Raw genomic sequence first — 19,373 nt, forward strand, 5'->3', positions numbered from 1 at the left:
AGAGCATGGAAAGTAAAATCTGGGTGAGCCAGTCACGGCTAGGAAATCACTGAGCACACAATGTATTGTATAGATCACTGTAAACCCGCCCGACACGAGTAAAACAGGAAACTTCTAATAGTGAAAATTGAGCCTTCAGTTAACCCCACCAAAACTCCTCTATTTTCTCTCTGTTATCAAAGTTAGTTCAATATTTGCTTTATATACATCCTGTTCCGGACTTTGACTCCTCTATATAGCGCACCTTCCTGCCTTCTAATATCTGATTTATTACATAGCTGTTTCTCTTCTAAAGCTTGAGCTTTGCCTGCTTTAACTCTTTATCTTGTCTGCAGAGCTGGTTTTGCCCATGGTCTTTTCCTTATGCCTCTTCTTTGTAAAGCACTGGAGAAAGAGAAGCCGAGCTGGAGAAGGAGGGAGGCAATAGGGATGGTGAGGATGGGTTGCAGGATCTCTTGGAGGGAGATGCACAGTATCTAATGGGGCTTGTGTGCATCAAATCAGGAGCTGGGTGGGTTTGCTGGGTTGCCTCTGAAGTCAAAGGGGTGCAAATATGCATTATGTGCTCAGTGTCCTGCTGCTGGAGCTTGGGACTGTATGAGCACAGAGGAGAAAGCAAGTCCTAGCCACATGTACCCACCTTCTACCTCAGCCCCTCTTCCCTAACACCCAGTGTTGGATATGGAGGCTTCATACACCATCCCAGCAGCGGTGTTTGGATGGGGATTGCTGCCTTCCCAATGCTATGGGGCTATTTGATGTCTGGTTCTATTCACAGGCTTCACCTCGTCGCAGGGACATGTGGAGGAAGCACTTTGCTCGAGGTCAGGAGGGATGTCACCAGCAGACAGGGAAGGTCCCAGAGGCTGGTCTGATGCCGAAGACTGTTGAAAGATGTGTTTCCTGTGCAACAATAGAGAATTCTGTTGTATTTCCCTATGGAACCTCTTGAGATAAGGGCTGAGGTTCATCCTGTACCAGCAGACACATCCCTTCTCCCTTTGTTGGCACAAAGAGCACGAAGACAGAATTAGCCTCTTCTATGCCTGGTGCTGTCAGAGGTGACCTGCCCCTTTCTGGTGTATTCCATCCTTGAACAGACCACAGGATGATGTGCATCTACTGACCGCATGTCTTCATGTGCACTGGTGACTGCGGATGCTGTTAGAAGTTACAATGGGTAGATGACTTCTGCTTTAGGGTACAACGGGAGGCTTCTGCTTTAAGTTTCAGGAGGAAAATGAAGAAATGGCTTGAGGACCCTGGCCCTGTGTACAGGGAAAGAGAAGGCAGCAGGAAACATGCTCACAGGGAAGCAACTTCACATCCTACCAGGCCTTTCAGGTAGTGATGCAGGCTGGGGCAGGGGTGTGAGAGTGGCTGCTCTTGGCTTTCTGCTGGTGAGCAATGGTTAGCATCCCTAAGGGTGGATGGCTCAGATCTCTTTCCTCTGCTAAAGTAGCCCAGTTATGTGAGCCCTTGAGACCTTCCTTCAGACCCAGTTCAGGTTGGCCAGGGGCTCAGAGGTGTGATGGAGAATGGCAAAACTACAAACCATTCCCTAAGGAAGAAGCTGTTCCCTGTGAGGGTGCTGAGGCGCTGGCACAGGGTGCCCAGAGAAGCTGTGGCTGCCCCATCCCTGGCAGTGCTCAAGGCCAGGTTGGTCACAGGGGCTTGGAGCAGCTGCTCCAGTGGGAGGGGTCCCTGCCCATGGCAGGGGTTGGAGCTGGAGGAGCTTTAAGCTCCCTTCCAACCCAAACTAGTCTGGGATTCTGTGAATGTGAGATATGGGGACCAGTGATTTCATGGTCTTACCTGCTTTGGGTTGGAAGGGACCAATGCAGACAATTCTCTACATAACTACACCTATGCAGCACCTTGTAATGATGTTAGCATGAGGCCAAGCCCAGATCAATTCACCCAAGCAAGTAGTCTCTGCCTTGATTCCCCTTGCAGGAAAACCCAATGGTGCTGCTTTGCTGGGTTTGGGAAGGAAGCATATTGGGATTCATTGCTAGAATTCAGGTAGGAGCCTGCCCTGGTGGTGCCTTTTGGGGATGGACATAGAGTCATAGAATGTTTTGGGTTGGAAAGGACCCTAAGAGTTCCAGGCAGTTCCAACCCCTGCCATGGGCAGGGACACCTCCCACCAAACCATGTCACCCAAGGCTCTGTCCAACCTGGCCTTGAACCCTGCCAGGGATGGAGCATTCACAGCTTCCCTGGGCAACCCATTCCAGTGCCTCAGCACCCTTACAGTAAAGAACATCTTTCCTATATCCGATCTGAACTTCCCCTGTTTCAGTTTAAGCCCATCACCCCTTGTCATGGGTGACAACCCAGAGCAGCAATGAAGGGCAGAGCTCACCTCCAGTAGGAGGAAACCAGAAATGTTGCAAGCCCAGGGTGTTGATATCTAGAACAGGATTATGGCATTGGAGAAACAGGCAGGATGTCTTTCCATGGGGCTGGAGCCATTCTCCCTCCTTCAACCACACTCAAACTGCAGGTTCCACCCCTCTCAGTTCTAAATGGAGCCCTCATCTGATGCCATGGGGCACGATAACAGAAGATGGACACATCAGCATCATCCAGGTTATGCTAAACCCTGTCCTGCGCTCACCGGTCCCTCTGGATGCATGGAGCTGTTCAGTGCTCGCATTGCTCCTGGTTGCTGGCTCACAGACAGCACTGAGCTCGCCCGTCTGCTGCTTTCTTGGCAGCCACCGAGGCTGGGGAAAGAAACAATCGGTTTCAATCAGAGCTTAATGTGTGCAAAGAGCAGCCCGGAGGATCCCTTTGGCAGCTCCGGCCGTGGGGATGCACCAGGACGGCTCCTTCCCTCCCCATCCTGGGTTCAACCTTGTGCTCTGGTTGATTGTGTGCACCCAGCCGGCCGTGGCCGAGCGGCTCCTGCTCGCCACAGAGGTGCTCTCATCCCCTTTGTGCCTCCAGCAGTCCTGGTGTTCAAGCACAATGTGGGCACTGTTGCAGGCAGCCTTCAAATGATGAGATGTGAAGATGCTGAGGTTGGGGCTTGTGGTTTTCAGCTTTCCCATCGCTGTCCAGGCCAGAAATCTCACGCAAATCCTATTGCAGGATGCTAAATACTCAGTTTTTTCTTTGTGATCTGGGCATTTGAGGGGTTTCTAACTGTTTAATTCCCTGTTTTTCTGCTCTGGATGTGCAGCTGACCATGCAGTGCTGCCCCTACTGATGCTCTCTATCCCAACTGTTATTCCCAGAGTCCTATGAAGTACAGGGGTTGCTGGAAATTGCCAAGCATTGAAGGCAAAAGGGAAGCTCAGTAAACATGATGGATGCTTTCAGCCAAGGAAGACATTGCTTATGCATTGCAGCAAGACTTGAGGCTGTCAGTCAGCCCTTGGAGAGTCCACTGATAACCTAAGCTTGGTCTCAACCTGTCAATGAGGACATCCCACCACAGATTAATTTGGTTAACTTCCTCAAGTTGGCTTTTTTCCCCTCTTTTTCCCCCCCTATTTGTCTATGTAGATCAGAGTCTTCCAATTAATTACCTATCACAGGCAGCCAGAGTTCATCTTTCATTGCAATGGAAGAAAAGGGAGCTGGTGGACCCTGTTCAGAACAAAAAGCTGCTGGGGTTTGGGGGAAATGGTGGTTGCTGGTTCAAAGTACAGCCCTGGTGTGAGTTGTTTGTGCCTTGGCTTCATCACCAGCTCTTTGCTGCTCTATCATGCCTGGTGTACTTGGCTTGTCTGGTAGCACCAGGGTTGGTGAACGCTGCCCTTGTCTTGCATGGCTTTGCCACCCTCTGGGTTCATCCTTCCCCATCGGAAGCATATTAAAGACTCATCCTTCTCCCCATGGGTATATTCATACTGCAATGCCACACAGGGGTGGCTTTGATCACTTCTGCTGTGTTAGAGACATGGGTTTAGCCTCAATACTGTTGTAGATCTGTCTCCATGGAAGGAAAGCAGGAAAGAAAGCAAAACAATGGGGAAATATATTGAGCATCTCTCCTCTCTGGCTTGGAAGGCAAATCTCAGCTAAAGAAGACTCTGAGCACCAAATCCCTTTTACCAGGTCCAGCTTTCTCGTTACCCTACAAATGATGTAAGGAAGGGAACAGCCTTGATTCAGTGTGATAAATCCAGGTCAAAGCCTTTGATAGACCCCAGCCTGTGTCTGAAGTTCATGTGGAGCTTCAGATCCCTGCATGGAGCCATTGCCTCGGAGTATTGCAAGGCAAGGAGCAGAGGTTACCCTGTTCTCCCAAGTGAAGATGAAAAGGTCAGAGGAAGAAAGCACAGCTGCTGCCTTGCTTCTGTGTGGCCTCTTTGATGGCAGCTATGTGTGGGATCTGAGCTGTGTTTTGTTCCCATTCTGAGATACCTGAAATGTTCAATGCAGGTTGGCTTTGGGGAAGGCTTAGGGAAGAAAAAGAAAGAACAGATTCAGCTCCTTTCTAGTAAAGAGATACTGGAATTAAAACTGACTTTATGTACTACACAGGAGCTGGGACCGTGACAGTAACATGACCTGGAAATGGAACCCCAAACCTGCTGTCCCATCTTGGGATGCCACCTTGACCACAGGGGACCAAGTTGTCTATGGAAATGAGCATTTCTGGAGAAGAAAACCCTAATAATGATGATCAAAAGTCCTCTCTGCTGTATTTTTACATCCTTGGTGACCAAAAGAAGTCATTGGAGGTGGGTTTTCGCTCATGCTCTTGGAAAGAAGAAACCCAACATATGTTTGGGTGTCCTTGGAGTCTAAGGTTAGAAATGGTCCATCAGGGCTAAAGAGCCTAAAGAGGAGGTTTACTCATCACTGGCTCCCTTGTCGCTGCCTTACCTATGCCAGGCTCTTCCCATGAAGTTCATAGGTGCTTGGTCCTTATTGCTGGATCATATTTGGCTGTGCATTACTGGCTAAGCTCATAGTCATGCCAAGGAATGAGGGTGCAATGTATCCTCCAGCCAGACAGTCAGCATCGCTGTTAATCCATCATCACATGCAAGGACCACATCAGTTCTTACCATTCCTTACTATTTCACTATTCCCTGCCTCAATGTCAGAAGACCCTGCTGCAGTTGACCTGCATCAGCACCACTGTATTTCCCAGCAGGGATGGGTTTGGCTACGAGCATCCTCTTTGGGGTCTCTTTGGAGCAATCTGTGGTTCAGCTCAGGATCTCCTTGCAAATGCTGCTGAAGAAATGTTCCATCAAGAGCCAGTAAGGATAATAGAAAGGCAAACTTGGTGTCTGCCAGGGTGGGGACTGCAGGTTGTTGAGCACTAGGAGAAGTAGGCAAAGTGACCATCACTGTACAGCTTTGGTCTTTCCACTGACACTGGCTCTGACTTTCAGCCAGGCCTTGGTGGACCCAAGACATCGACTGCAACAAAACCCTCAAGACAAAGAAGTTAATGAGTGAAATCAAGGTTCATAATAAGGGAGAATCAAGGGAGACCTGAGAGCAGCTCCAGTGCCTAAAGGGGCTGCAGGAAAGCTGGAGAGGGGCTTGGGACAAGGGCCTGTAGGGACAGGCCAAGGGGAATGGCTTGAACCTGCCCAAGAGAGGGGAGACTGAGCTGAGCTCTTAGGCAGAAGCTGTTCCCTGGGAGGGTGCTGAGGCGCTGGCACAGGGTGCCCAGAGAAGCTGTGGCTGCCCCATCCCTGGCAGTGCTCAAGGCCAGGTTGGACACAGGGGCTTGGAGCAGCTGCTCCAGTGGAAGGGGTCCCTGCCCGTGGCAGGGGTTGGAGCTGGAGGAGCTTTAAGGTCCCTTCCAACCTAAACCAATCTGGGATCCTGTGATGTGTCTGTAACAGCTCAGGTGTCCTTCAGCAAATGGATGTCCTTGCATCTTCCCAGGGCTGAGGCTCTGTTGCAGGCAGGGTCTAGGGCAGAGCTGGGACAGCTTAACTTGTCCTGGAGGTAACTGCCCAGGAGGCAGCACTTCCACATCCACCAAGTGACAGCAGCCAACCACTGGAACATCTTATCCTGGGGGATCTGGATGTTTGTTGGCTGCAAGGTCTATTTGGAAGGACCCATCTTTCTGCACTCAGGGTTTGATACAATGGAGCCCTGTTTCATCCCAGGAGCTGCTGTCAGCGCACCACCAGAAGGAGGGGGAATGTTGCTTCCACTGGGAAATCATGGGAGCAAAACCCCAGTAACCTTGGTTACTGTGCTTTTATTCATGGTGCCCACAGCAGCCGACAGCAGAATTCCTTTCCTTATGGACGTTTCCAGCACACCGTGTACCCGGGGATGGAAACCAGCACAGCCAGGGCAAGGAAGGCTTTGGTAAGACAACTAAATGGGATGTAATGGTTCTCTCATCACTCCAGTGCTCTTGGCCAGTCTCTCCTAAGGAGTTCAGCTCCAACACAGTGGGAAGTTGTTGTTACTTCTGTTCTTGCCCAACTTAAGTCCTGCAGTGATTTGTTTGTGTAGCTCCTGGAGATGAACCATCGTTGGCTGCAGTCACGAACACGCTAACAAGGTGTCCATGGTTGGATGGCTTTGTAAGAGGGTTTGCAGCTTAAATCCTTAATAATGTGGGATTTGGGAGATATGTTTGCCCAGTGCTTAGCCTAATCTCTTGGTTCTGTTGTTATAGAAATGCCCTTTGTTGCTTTCCCATCAGCCTTTGGCTCTGGAAGGTCTCTCTCCTACTGTGTACAAAGTGCTTGCTCATCATTTCCACCCTTACAGTGGGATTTCCACAACCAGAGCCACTTGTGCTACATCCTCATACTCCTTTTTGGGATTTTCCAGGTTCATCTTTCCCACTCTGCTCCAGGTTATCAATACCATATCCCTGGTCTGAGAGGAGGATGGTGCCTCCATAGAAGTCTATCTCCAGCCCCTCTTGCATGCCAACCTGCAGGAAGCCATAGCCAAGCTTCCTCTGAAAACTATCTTTAACCCTTCATCCTTCCCACTTGTTTTCCCTGGCAGATCCTCAGGGACTTGCTGAACAAGATTGTTCTCACTTACACATCTCCTGTGACTGTATGAAAGAGCTTAGCTCTGCTTTGAGAAACACACTTCTTACATATATTCTTGTCTGTACCCATCTTTTTCTTGCATCTTTGCCATGAAATCCCTGTTGTGAAGCCAAAGAGAAAAGTTTGAAATCTACTTGATTTTTTACTTTGTCTTCCCATATTTTGAAGATATTTGGGCAATAAGGACTGGTTTTCCTGGCATATTCTCTGGCCTGATTGACTGAAGTGCAGCAGTTTTTGTGCTGTTCTGATACTCGTTGTGGGACTCACATGATCGTGCATAGGGATTTAATGTGATTTGGTCTTTCAAAGACGTGAATCCAACCCCATATCCAAGGTATCCCCATGGCTGGATCCTGCCCTCAATGTAGAACCTGTAAGAGCAGCACAGGATGCAAGGATATCCATGCTGGAGCTGAAGTGATGTGGCTCATGGCATGCATGAAGATGGAGTACACATGTAGGCATATGTGTACAGCCAGGACTTGCTCCAAGGGTGGAAGATGAATTGTTGCATTGCCATGATGACTTACAGTATGATGGCATGACCTCCTGAAGGAGAAAACCCATGCACATGTATGACTAGAGGATACAATCCATCCCAACTGTAGCATACAAACAGGAAAGCTTTAACTCATCCCTGGCAGTGCTCAAGGCCAGGTTGGACAGAGCCTTGGGTGACATAGTATAGTGTGATGCATCCCTGCCCATGGCAGGGGTTGGAACTGGATGATCTTAAGGTCCTTTCCAACCCAAACCATTCCATGATATGATGCTATATCCTGCTGCTCTTTTGCTGCAGTCTGACACCCCACCACACATCTCCATTTGTTTCTGCAAACTCCAATGCTCTCACTCCCCACCCAACACACTCATTGAAGTCCAGACACAGATTGGAAGGGATGTTCATCTCAGGTTTTAATAGCACTGAGGTGAAGAAGCACAAGAAGAAGCCAAATAAAACACAATTTGCATGGACACATCAACAATACAGCTGCATTGGATAAATTCAGCCTAAACAAGTATTGATGTAAGTGATGCTAAGAATCAAAACACAGATAAAGCCAAAGAGTCTGGGCACGGTGCTTGGTGGATATTGGTCCATAGAGGAAGAAGAAAGCTCACTCCAGCTGGTGACTGCTGTCTTACCATACCCAGGAAGGACATGCATCCTTACTATGCAAGTTTCTGGTTCAGTCCTTCCTGGTCTTCCCTGCTTTGGCACTGGTTGTAAGGGAGTCTGTCAGCCAAGAAGGGTCTTAGAGTTGGGTTCAGCCTCCTCTTGGGTTCATGTGGCAAGGCTTTTATCAGGGGGCTGCAGGGGTGGCTTCAGTGAGAAGCTGCTGGAAGCTTCCCCCAGTGCAGCCGGGTCAAAGACGGACCCACCACTGGCCAAGGCTGAGCCCATCAGTGATGATGGCAGCACCTCTGGGATATGGGATTTAAGAAGGGATTAAAAGCCTGCAATTGAAGCCAGAGAGAGCAGCCCTGCAGACCCCAAGGTCGGTGCAGGGGGAGGCAGGAGGTGCTCCAGCTCCAGGCTGTTCCCCTGCAGCCCATGGTGAGGCAGCTGTGCCCTGCAGCACATGGGGCCCATGGGGGAGCAGAGGATGCCTGATGGAAGCCATGACCCCATAAGAAACCCATGTTGGAGCAGACTCCTGTGGACCCATGGAGAGAGGAACCTAGAGGGAAGCCCAGGCTAGATCTATTTGCCTATGATGGTAACTGGTGAGTGATCTCTGTCCTTATCTCAACCCATGAACTATATTTTCTCTCCCCATCCAGCTGAAGAGGGCAGTGATGGAGCAGCTTTGGTGGCCACCCATCATCCAGCCTGGGTCAACCCATCACACTCCTGTTTGGGTTTTGGCCATCCACGGTTTGATGCATGCCTGGATGCCTCCTAATGACTTTTGCACTGAATTTCCTCAGAACTAGGTATGTTTTATAGCTGCAGGTATCTGTCACAATCTATCTTTACCTAATTTAATCCTGCTGGGCAAAGGGAGCAAGAGGAGAGGAGACACAAGGCTTTGTTCTTCTGCTTCTCATTGCTTTTTCATGAGTGACGCTTGCCCAAGGCTGTTATTTTTGGAGAGCTGGTGCTCCTGTTTATTGTGAAGGCTCCTGGAGCCCTGGGTGCAGGCTTTGAGCTCTGCAAATCTAAGTCAGAATGACATTTAAAACACTTCCGTGCTATACCCCAGTGTGCATAGAGAGGAAATATGAGGAGATTGATTTCAGATCCTTCAAGTAAAAAGCCCCTTGTGGGAGTATCAGTAAAGTTCTCAGCTCCTCCAGGTAGTTATATTCTGATATAAGTTGTTTGGATCCCAATTGAAGGTAACTCTAATCTGGGCTTTGTTATGATGGATAAAGATGAATTAGTCACTGGAGCTGGAAGCTGGGTTGTCCTTGGAGGCTTGTGATCATGACCTGCTGCTTCAGTGTGGGCAAAGATGGGACAGCTTCAGCTAACAAAATGTGTGTATACACATAGGTACATAGAGAGGCTCAAGAGGGGCAGAGCTGATGGATGTTAACAGCAAAACTGGAGGGGAAAAGGACATGGAGAGGAGGATGTCAGTGGGACCTGGGAATTGTGTCACTTGTCAGATGGTTTTGTTCACCAAGGCAAAATGCTTCCACAAAACACAAGCAATAATAAAGGCTTTGGGAGCCTGCTGGGTCTGAAGATGTGGTTTCACTACTGGTGCTGCCTGTGGAGAATGAAGTGGTTGGGATGCACTGAGGAGGTCTGCAGAGCAGCATCCCCTTGTTAAGGGAGCATGATGTGGTCAGAGGACTGTTGGTCATCTCATCATGGTACTGAGATGCATGGTACTGAGCTGTTGGGGGGAGTCTGGAGGGCAACACCAACCACCAGCAGCTTTCCAGGCTCTGGGTTTTGGGGCTGGGCTCTGGATTATCTGCTCAGCCTTGCAGGGAGCAGATTTTCATTGTCTATGGTTATAGAAAGCCACAGAAGAGAGCCAAGTCATGTACTTCTCTTTCACTTATCCATCCATGGGGATGGCTTATACATAGCAGGCAGAACATTGGTCAAAAGTGAAAGATCTAGGGATCTGCACTTCCTGAGTTGTTGTTTAGCACCACAGGCAAGAGTTCAGCCTACATTTACCACTGCAAGTGCATCCCTTAGTTCAAAGTAGTCCTCACACTTTGTTCTTCAGAGGGATCTTCCAACATGTGGAAGGTGTCCCTGCCCATGGCAGGGGTTGGAGCTGGATGAGCTTTAAGGTCCCTTCCAACCCAAACCAGGCTGGGATTCTATGAGCCATTATTACAGCCAGAATCCCCATTTCAAGCATCAATCCACAGCAGGCATGTGGAAGTATTTCCATGTGTATCTTCAAGCCCGTCAATGTATGAACATTGAGTTTACTGTCAGTAGGTCGGTGCTTGTGGTGTCTTGCAGCATGTGTCAGAGTTTAAGTGCTTTCTGCTCTGTGGTTTGGCTCAGCTTTGGTTACAGAGCTGATTTCTTGCCTGTTCCTTATCTTTGTTTCAAGCCCTTAATGCTCATAAGTCCATATATCTACATGTCCTCCTTGATAATGCAGACCTGGAAGATGTTTTAACGACATAGATGATAAAATACAGCACCTCTTCCTTTCCCCTTTCGTCTGCCCAAGCACAGAGCCTATCTGCAAAGAGCTCTTATTTCCTCTACTAGATATTTATGTTTCTCAAATCTTGCTCCCATCTGAAGCTGTTGGCTCCAGTTTGGGCTCTTTTCTTTTGGTCTGGGTTGTTTCGGGGTTGTTGTGGTTGTTATCCTCTCAAGAGAAAGAAACTACGCGGCTTTCCAAGTTCTTGAATAAACGTCAAATACAACATTCCAAGCAATTATCCAAGCTGGTAATGAGCAGTGAGACATCCTTCCTGTAGAGAAGCTGAACAATGGACTCCTCGGACAGAAGCAAAATATTAGGAGCCTTCCATATGTTGCGGCTGATTTATACGGCGGCAACAGCTCCGAGTGGGATAGGAGGTCCCAGTGAGTATCTGGATATCCTGCGGGAAGAAAAGCTCTGTGGGTTTCACCCTGACGTGCCATAAAGTTCTGTGAGTTTTGCCTCCATCTCCTCAACATCCTTGTATTGAGAGAGCTCACTTCCTTCCCTGGCTTTTTTAGCCCTTTCCATCACTTTCCTGGCTTTTCCAGCCCATTCCATCACTTCTCTGGTTTACCCCGAACACCCAAGGGAAGCATTTGAGCCATCTCCCACCTCAAACACCAAGAGGACCTCCAGGGAAGAGCAGTGCTGGTTGAACTTGGCAGCCAGTTTGACCTGTGTCCCTGCAGCCCCGGTGAACACATCCCCTTCCCACACCATGTTCGTGGTCTGCTGCAGCACCGTCTTCTCTTGCCCAAAGACCACAGCTTGGTTGGCTTTTGGTACCTTCACCCTGAACCGGACCCAGCTCTGCTCTTGGAGCACCCCTGTGCGTGGCTCTAGCAGCACACATCCTGCCCTCCATAAGCTGTAGACCCTGGGGAAAGGAGGCCAACTGGGATCGGAGAAGCAGCGTATAATGTAGTCACAGATATGGACAAAGTCCTCGTGGTCCTTGCTTCTCCCATAAAGCCCCACTTTATAGATGCCTGACTCAGGGAGCACAACACACACACTGACTTTAGTCCTTAGGTGGGTGACCAGGACGTATCTCTCCAATGGGTACTTGGTGCTGATGACTTTGTCCTTACTCAAGCTGGCAGCCACCTCGACATCAGTGGACGTGTGGAAGGTGATGTTGCACTTCCCCACCTTGGTGGTGATGATGGGGGCTGAATGGCTGGGGTTGGAGAGGCCATGGCTGCTGGAGCTGATCCCACTCCCGCAGTGCATGCTCAGCCCTAAGGGGAAGAGCTCGTTCTGGTTGATGGGCCTTGAACAGCACATGAGGAAATTGGCCACATTCCTGAATGTGATGCCTCCCACATCCTTCACGAACACAGAGAGCCTATAGTAACCTTGGAAAGGGCAGAGCACGTGGCAACTGAGTTTGTCCTCCTCAGCTTGAGCAGCCAGGCATTTCTTGCTCAAAGCAGTGTCTAAGTCTTTATTAACCAGCTCATACATAGCAAGCAAGGGTCGGGATGTCTGGAGAGTCAAGAGCAAAGTTCCCTCTGGTGCCACAAGCAGCTCCCCTTTGTGGTTGCTCTCCTTGATGCCAAAATCCCTCAGTTTTTGGTGAAGGCCCCAGAAGTTAAAAGGGTTTTCAGGCAGTTTCTCTCCACTGTGTGGCTCCAGGCATTGGATCTGATAGGAGCACACCCAGTTGTAAGGGTCCTGAGAGTCAGCGTGACGAGCAAAGATCATGAGGTCAAACAGGCCCTCGGTTGGGGGAGTCACCTTGATGGTCATCCTGTCCTCGGACATCACCATCATCCCGTGATCTGCACTTACATCCTCTTCAGTTGTGGTGCCCTGGAGTTTGGAGAGCTGGTAGGTGAACTCTGTTGGGTGTGTGCTCCCCAGCATCACTGACACCTCCCCATGGGCTGTAAAGCATGAACAGAACACCTTTTACAACCCCTTCACCAGCAGTAACACATTCACTTTAACAGTGTTGAACCAGACCATCTGCAGAAGAGACAGAGACCTGATTTTCCTCCTTTTTTGTCTCACCTTCTCTACCTTTTACCACTTTTTAACTCCTGCTGGAAGAAGGATGATATCACTGCATCTGAAAGGGACAGACCCAAACAAGTATTTGGACCCTGAGACATCTGAAACTAAGTTAATGATGTCCCATACAGGGTAATTCTTGCACGTCTTCTTGAGCTGGAGTAGCTCCTCTAAGCTGTAGGTCTTACACTGTGGTGTCAAACCAATAAAACAGCTGGGAGGATCAAACTAACCCAACACGGCTTGTAGGAGATCCCACATCACTGCCACAGTTTTAGGAATTAATTTCATTTTCCCCATTTATTATTATTAAAATAGTTTTTTTCTGAGTGTTTTCTTCACCAAATCCCAGAAATCCACAAACTTGGAGTGTGTGCTAACCAAGGAGAAAAGGAGAGCAGGAGCGTCCAAAGGAGAGGTGCACTGGTATGGCTGCTTGGTGGTGGTACCATGGTTGATAAGTAAGTGCTGGGGCTATTTCCCAGTGACTTTCGCCTTTCAAGTGGACATGATCTTCCTGCCCATGGCAGGGGGCTTGGAACTGGGTGATGTTAAGGTCCTTTCCAACCCTAACTTTCTATGATTCTATTCTATGGTCTCCTGCTCCCTCAGGCTGAGCACTGCATGTGCCTTCAAACCTAATCTGAGCCCACCTTCACAGCCAGAAGTGGAGAAGAGTCATGGGGGTCTTGGTTTCACTCCCACCCTCCATGTACCACATCTTGCTGCTTACAAACCCACAGTAAGAGAGGGCAATTCCCTGTGCAACAAGCACTCCCAATGGATTTCCATCTGCTGCTGGGCAGAAGGGGCAGTTGGTTGATTCTGCAGTGGAGACAGGACAAGGTTTTGCAAGCCCTGGAGAAGGGACTGTGTAACCAGCAGACAGCAGGCTGCTTTCAGCACGTGGTGAGCTACATCATCCCATGTGAAGCCACAGGTACTGGGGCATCCTGGCTAGAAAACCCTGGTTTCATGGTCCTTTATACCTTTTTTCCTCCAGGTTTAGATGAAAGCATGAGAAAAGCGGCCACAGCAGAACAAGACTTTGAGTCTTTTTGCCCTGAAAGGATCCCAGAGCTCTTCACAGAGCCTGGCACTGGCATAGAGATGCGTGCTTAAACACACCATCCTGATGGTCTGTGCAAACGGAGCCTGCACTTCATTACCCAAGGTCCCAAGTGCCCAAGGATGGCTTGTCTCCCATCCAGAGTGTGGGGCTGCTCTGCATCGTCCCATCCTCACTATGGTTTTGCTGGAGAGAGGGTTGAATAGAGCAATGGCACAGCAGGAGCCCATGGCTGGTATCAGCACCCGTGCTGTGCACAATGCTCATTTGTTTTGGGTGCTAACACAGAATGACACAAAGACTCCAGCTTCATGCTGAAAAAATGGTCCCTTGCTAATTATTAGATTATGAAACGGGTTTCATAATCTAATGAATAATGGGGACACACTCACACACACACAACTCTTCTCTTTTTTTTAGTTAATTCTGTTTGAATCTGGGTTTTTTCATTGTTTGCCCCACAGTTTTTGCTGGTAGGTTGAAAAAGAGACGTGAAAAGAATGGGGAGGCTGGCTTTTATTTGTGCCTCGCCTGTTAAAGCTGTGACTTGGCTCACACAGTAAGTGCAAACAATTCTCCCCTGGCAAGTGTTCAGTGGAGACATTACTGATGACAGACTTTATTAACTGCAGGTTTGCTTGTTATTAAATTCTCCCTCTGTTAGTTTCCGAAGCTGCTGGCCTGGCCGGCTGCATCGTGTTAGGAGCTTTAGGAAGAAAGAAAAGAACAGAACATTGTATGCAGCGGAGCCAGCGATGGGGAGATAGGGAAAGCCAGCGATGCATTTTGCTTTGGGGAGGAGACCCAAGGAGATAATGAATGGCTAGGTTTAAAACAAACATTTCTTTGTTTCATTGGGCTAATTGAAGCCATGTACCAGAGATTCCTGGTTTCCAGGTGAAGCTGGGGATGTGTTCCCATGTCAGCACACTCAGTGCTGCAGGAGGTCAATGTATGTTGCATTAATTGTTTGAGGGGGAAACCACCATTAATGTACAGGCATGTTTCTAATTTCTCAAAGCCTTGTTTAAAAGGCTTCCTTCCTCTCTCCCACCCTAGCTATTGTATCTACAGCATGCCACCAATGACTGCCTTCTATACAAAACCCCCTATCTTATATCATCTTAATTCCATAGGACTCAATGCCCTTCATCACTGCTCCAGCCCTAACAGCATGGACAGTATTAGCAATTCAAAGGGCTGGGTTTCCAAAGGATGTGTGCCAAGTATCTCCTGAAAATCAGGTCCCTTCACAAAGTGTCTCACCTTCAGCTCCCATCAGTTGTTTGTGAGAGGAATCTTGGCATTTTAATCAGATGGGAGCTGCTCCAATAGGAGAGAGCAGGAATTGACCAACAGTAGCCAAAGAGGAAATATAGGCTGACTCTGTACCAAAGATCTAAAGTAGTCTTGCACTGAGATTGCTTTAGATGTTTAAGTGTGCCCTGTAAGGTGATGGCTTAATTCCATCAACCTAGAACAATACAACCATGATTTGCATCAACAAAACAGATGTCTGGTTTGATTTACAATCAGGGTTTTAAACACACTTCTGATATGGGGCTGGTTAAGGCGAATTGCAGAGGTTAAACTGTCCAGGTTAGGTCCAGGAATACAGTTCCTTCACTCTCTTCTCTAATGTAAAAATCACCTTTCATCTCAGATTTGGAGGTAAAAAGGAAAACTGCCTGTATCCAGCTCAGCTTTGTGAGTTAGGGACAGGAGTTCCTCCAGCCAAGTGGGTGTAAAAGCAGGGATGTACTTGGGATGTGTCAGGTAGGTTCTCTTCCATGACAAGACCAAGCTGGATGGAGTCAAGGCCAGGTTGGACACAGGGGCTTGGAGCAGCTGCTCCAGTGGAAGGGGTCCCTGCCCGTGGCAGGGGTTGGAGCTGGAGGAGCTTTAAGGTCCTTTCCAACCCAAACCATACTGTGATTCTATGATCTCTCCCCATATCCATTTTGGCTCAAGGCAGCAAGTGGCCAGCAAGGATCTAAAGCCCTGAACTGCTTCAGAGCTTCACCCCTTTGACTTGCAGCTATCAAAAGCTGGGTCAGGGAGGGGAGGGAATGATGAAATACTTATTTTCCCTTATTCTTCCCTTTGGGCTTTTGCACCACCACTAATGATGTTTGGTGAGAGCCTATGTTTTGCAATTTACCGCTTTGGCACCCAGATGAAGGGGCTGGTTGCACTATTGATCTCAGACCGCAGACACTGTGTTGTTTGGGTTTATTCCCTGGAGCCTCCCTGGTGACCTGGCCCTGGAAGGGGTTTCTCTAAGTCTCCATTCCTGCATTTGCCACGTAGTTGGTGCGTGACCTTGGGTAGAGGTAGGCAAAATCCCCTCCACAGGATGCTCTGAGGTTCTGCACTGGGGAAGCACTACAAGAGCTTTGCATAGAAGGCAGCATCAACCTTTCAACCATGCCCAAGTTAATTTGATTTCCATTACCATTTGCTGCTCCAGAAGTGCATGATAACCCATCTTAACAAAGCACCAGCACCCTGGAAACGCTGGAGGAGTTTGATTTCTGGGTAAGCAATAACCTCTCTTGGTCCAAAGCTTTACAGTGTGCTTGCTCTGTCATCTTTTCTGTAAACCCAACAGCTCTCCTCAATCTGACATTGCTTTATCTCTTGATAAAATACATTGCAGGAAAAATCCATGTAATCCTGGGGTTATCTAAGGGAATGGATGTACAATGAATGTCCAGGTTAAAAGAAGATCATGTATTATCTAACTAAAACTACAACCAAGGAAAACAAAGCCCATCCCCTCCCTTCATTTTCCAACTGGGACATGAACATTTGAGGCCATGCTTTATCTGTGAGCCTCCCTCCCCAGCTTCTGAACACGAGGAGGGCTGTATCTCAGGTAATGTCAAAGCTATTCTGTTACTGATGGTGAATTTTGATGGGAAAAGCCAGGCACAAAAGGGCTTAAGCGATTTGACTCAATTAACTATAATTTACAAAGCCTAATTCCCAGTTTACTAATCACACTATCACACAATGGCCTGATTTCAGAAGTGGCTTAAATATGTGCTTCTGCTCCATTAGATGTTAAACATGTGCATAAAAATAGACAGATGGGCCACTTCTGGAAGAGAAATGTTTTCCTGAACCCAAACTAACTTAAAAGCAATTGAGCTTTTACATAACCAGAATTAATCCCTTGCTCTGTATTTACCTGTTTTGAGGAGGGAAGTGTCTGGAGAAAGGAGGGAGAGCTGGAGTCTGAAGAACTCTGATGTTTTAAACACTCTCTGCTCAAAGTCTTCCTGTAAGATGGGGGGCTGCAGAAGCTGCCATTGGGGGTCCTCTGGCCAGTGGGTCTCAATGAAGTGCTCAGGGTCAGTAAGGAAGAAAAAGTCATCGTGCCTGCAAGATGAGAGAAGATGCTATGGAAGGAGCAAGAAAAGCATTAGCATCCCTAGTAGTCATGGTGCATCACTATAAGGGAAGAGAGCTCCTTCCATGCCATCAGGGCTGCACCAATGTCAGCAAAGGAGGACCAAGCTCTCATTTGTCATTTCATTCTCTGCTGTCCTTATTTTCTCTCTATTTTCCCCATAGAGCTGAAACTGCAGCTCCCAGCCCTGCACCAGAACTCTTCCAGCAACCTGTTAGGATGACCCTATAAGGTGCAGAGCGGTGATTCCTTTACCAAGGCCTGTCACTTGAGGATATATCCCAACATGATGTTTGATCTTGCTTTAAAGCTCTTCCAACAGTTTATATATGATTTAAGAAACAAAACGCAGCTTGGTTCCAGTTTGAATGATCCTAACCCGGTTTCCAAACATCACCCCTGCTAAGGTGCTGGCTTAGTGGATCAATGTACAGATTCCTCCTCAACCTTGTATTGGGGTCATCCCATGAAGCCATTTTGCATCTGTTAACCTGAAGGTTTTGAGGACTCTGTGATGGACACAACAAGCTGTTATCTCTGCCAGTTGCTCTAGGTGATGTTTCATTCTCTCTCTCCTCTTTTCCCCATGCTCATCTAAAAACAACCCACACTCACTGGTGTTTTAAGCTGTTCTCAGCAAGATAATTACCTATTAGAAATTGCACAATTATTTCATTATGCATTATTAGAGGGAAAAAAATACAATCCCCTAATACAGTTAATGGGAATTATTAAATTGTACAAATAAATTTCATGAGAGTCATTATTTGCTTAGCATGGGCTGAGAAATCTCAAGTAATTACATATGGAACCACATCAGAGCGAAGTTGCTGTGAAAATGAGGGTTTGTTACTTCATAAGTGATACTCACTGCAGATTAAAAACAAGTTGCAGAAGGGAAGTTATCATCTGAAAAGTTACTTCCCCAGCTCAGGGAATAAGGCACTTAATGGAGGTGGATACATGTGGATGGTCCACGTTTACATGAGGTCTCTGAGCATCCATCATTGCTGAGGATGAGCAGAATAGTTCTCTGGTCCTTCTGCAAGTAGCATCTAGGAGGGTACTTGGAAATAGGGGCTCAAGGGGTGGTGAACCCACACTTTAAGGAGTGTTTGAAGGGTTGGGGTGGCCATTCCGGAGTATATCCAAAGTCAAGGTGAGCCTTGTCCCTTTGTGTTGGGGACCATGTCTCATGCGATGCCAGGGGAAGAGCTGTCTTACCTGGGCATGAACAACCTGTTCTCTGCATCCACGGTCCCTGCGCCCCAGCAAGCATCCAAGAGGCACCATTGTCCTTCCAGCTCCACTGCGTTCCACATGTGGCTGCTCTTCTGCTGCTGGCACCACCGGCCTCCATGGGATCCCGGGATCCTGCCAAACCCTGGCACCTGCACGCAGCTCAAACCTGCTTCTCTGCACAGGGAGAGTCAGCATGGGAGGAAACTGCAGCCCAAACACTGCTTTGTGCTTGCTGCCCTGGAGAGCAACCCAGCCTGCATGGTGAGTACAATCTCCTTCTTAAAGCCTGGCCCTGCTTGTGCAAGCTGATGGCCAAACACAGCTTACATCCATTCCCCTGCTTTCCCCACAGCTACTCCCAACCCTCATCCCTCCTATCTCTGGTCCTGGTTAGTCTATCAAAGAGATATCAGAGAATCCCAGACCAGTTTGGGTTGGAAGGGACCTTAAATCCCATCCAGCTCCAACCCCTGCCACAGGCAGGGACCCCTTCCACTGGAGCAGCTGCTCCAAGCCCCTGTGTCCAACCTGGCCTTGAACACTGCCAGGGATGGGGCAGCCACAGCTTCTCTGGGCACCCTGTGCCAGAGCCTCAGCACCCTCCCAGGGAACAGCTTCTGCCTAAGAGCTCACCTCAGTCTCCCCTCTCTTGGGCAGGTTCAAGCCATTCCCCTTGGCCTGTCCCTACAGGCCCTTGTCCCAAGCCCCTCTCCAGCTTTCCTGCAGCCTCTTTAGGCACTGGAGCTGCTCTGGGGTCTCCCCTTCAGGAGCCTTCTTTTGTCCAGGCTGTCCCAGCCTGGCTCCATAGGACAGATATGCACTCCTCCATCCAAGCACAGCTGCTGTGCCTGGGGATGTGGTACCTAAACAATCCTGGTTGTATGGCAAGCCCCACACCAGATGTACGTCCCCACCTTAGCTCTTCAAGGGGGCAGGAGAAGAAAACCCAAGGTGAGTTTTACCTGCACATTTCC

Source organism: Melopsittacus undulatus, chromosome 7, assembly GCF_012275295.1.
Source record: "Melopsittacus undulatus isolate bMelUnd1 chromosome 7, bMelUnd1.mat.Z, whole genome shotgun sequence".
Lineage (NCBI taxonomy): Eukaryota > Metazoa > Chordata > Aves > Psittaciformes > Psittaculidae > Melopsittacus > Melopsittacus undulatus.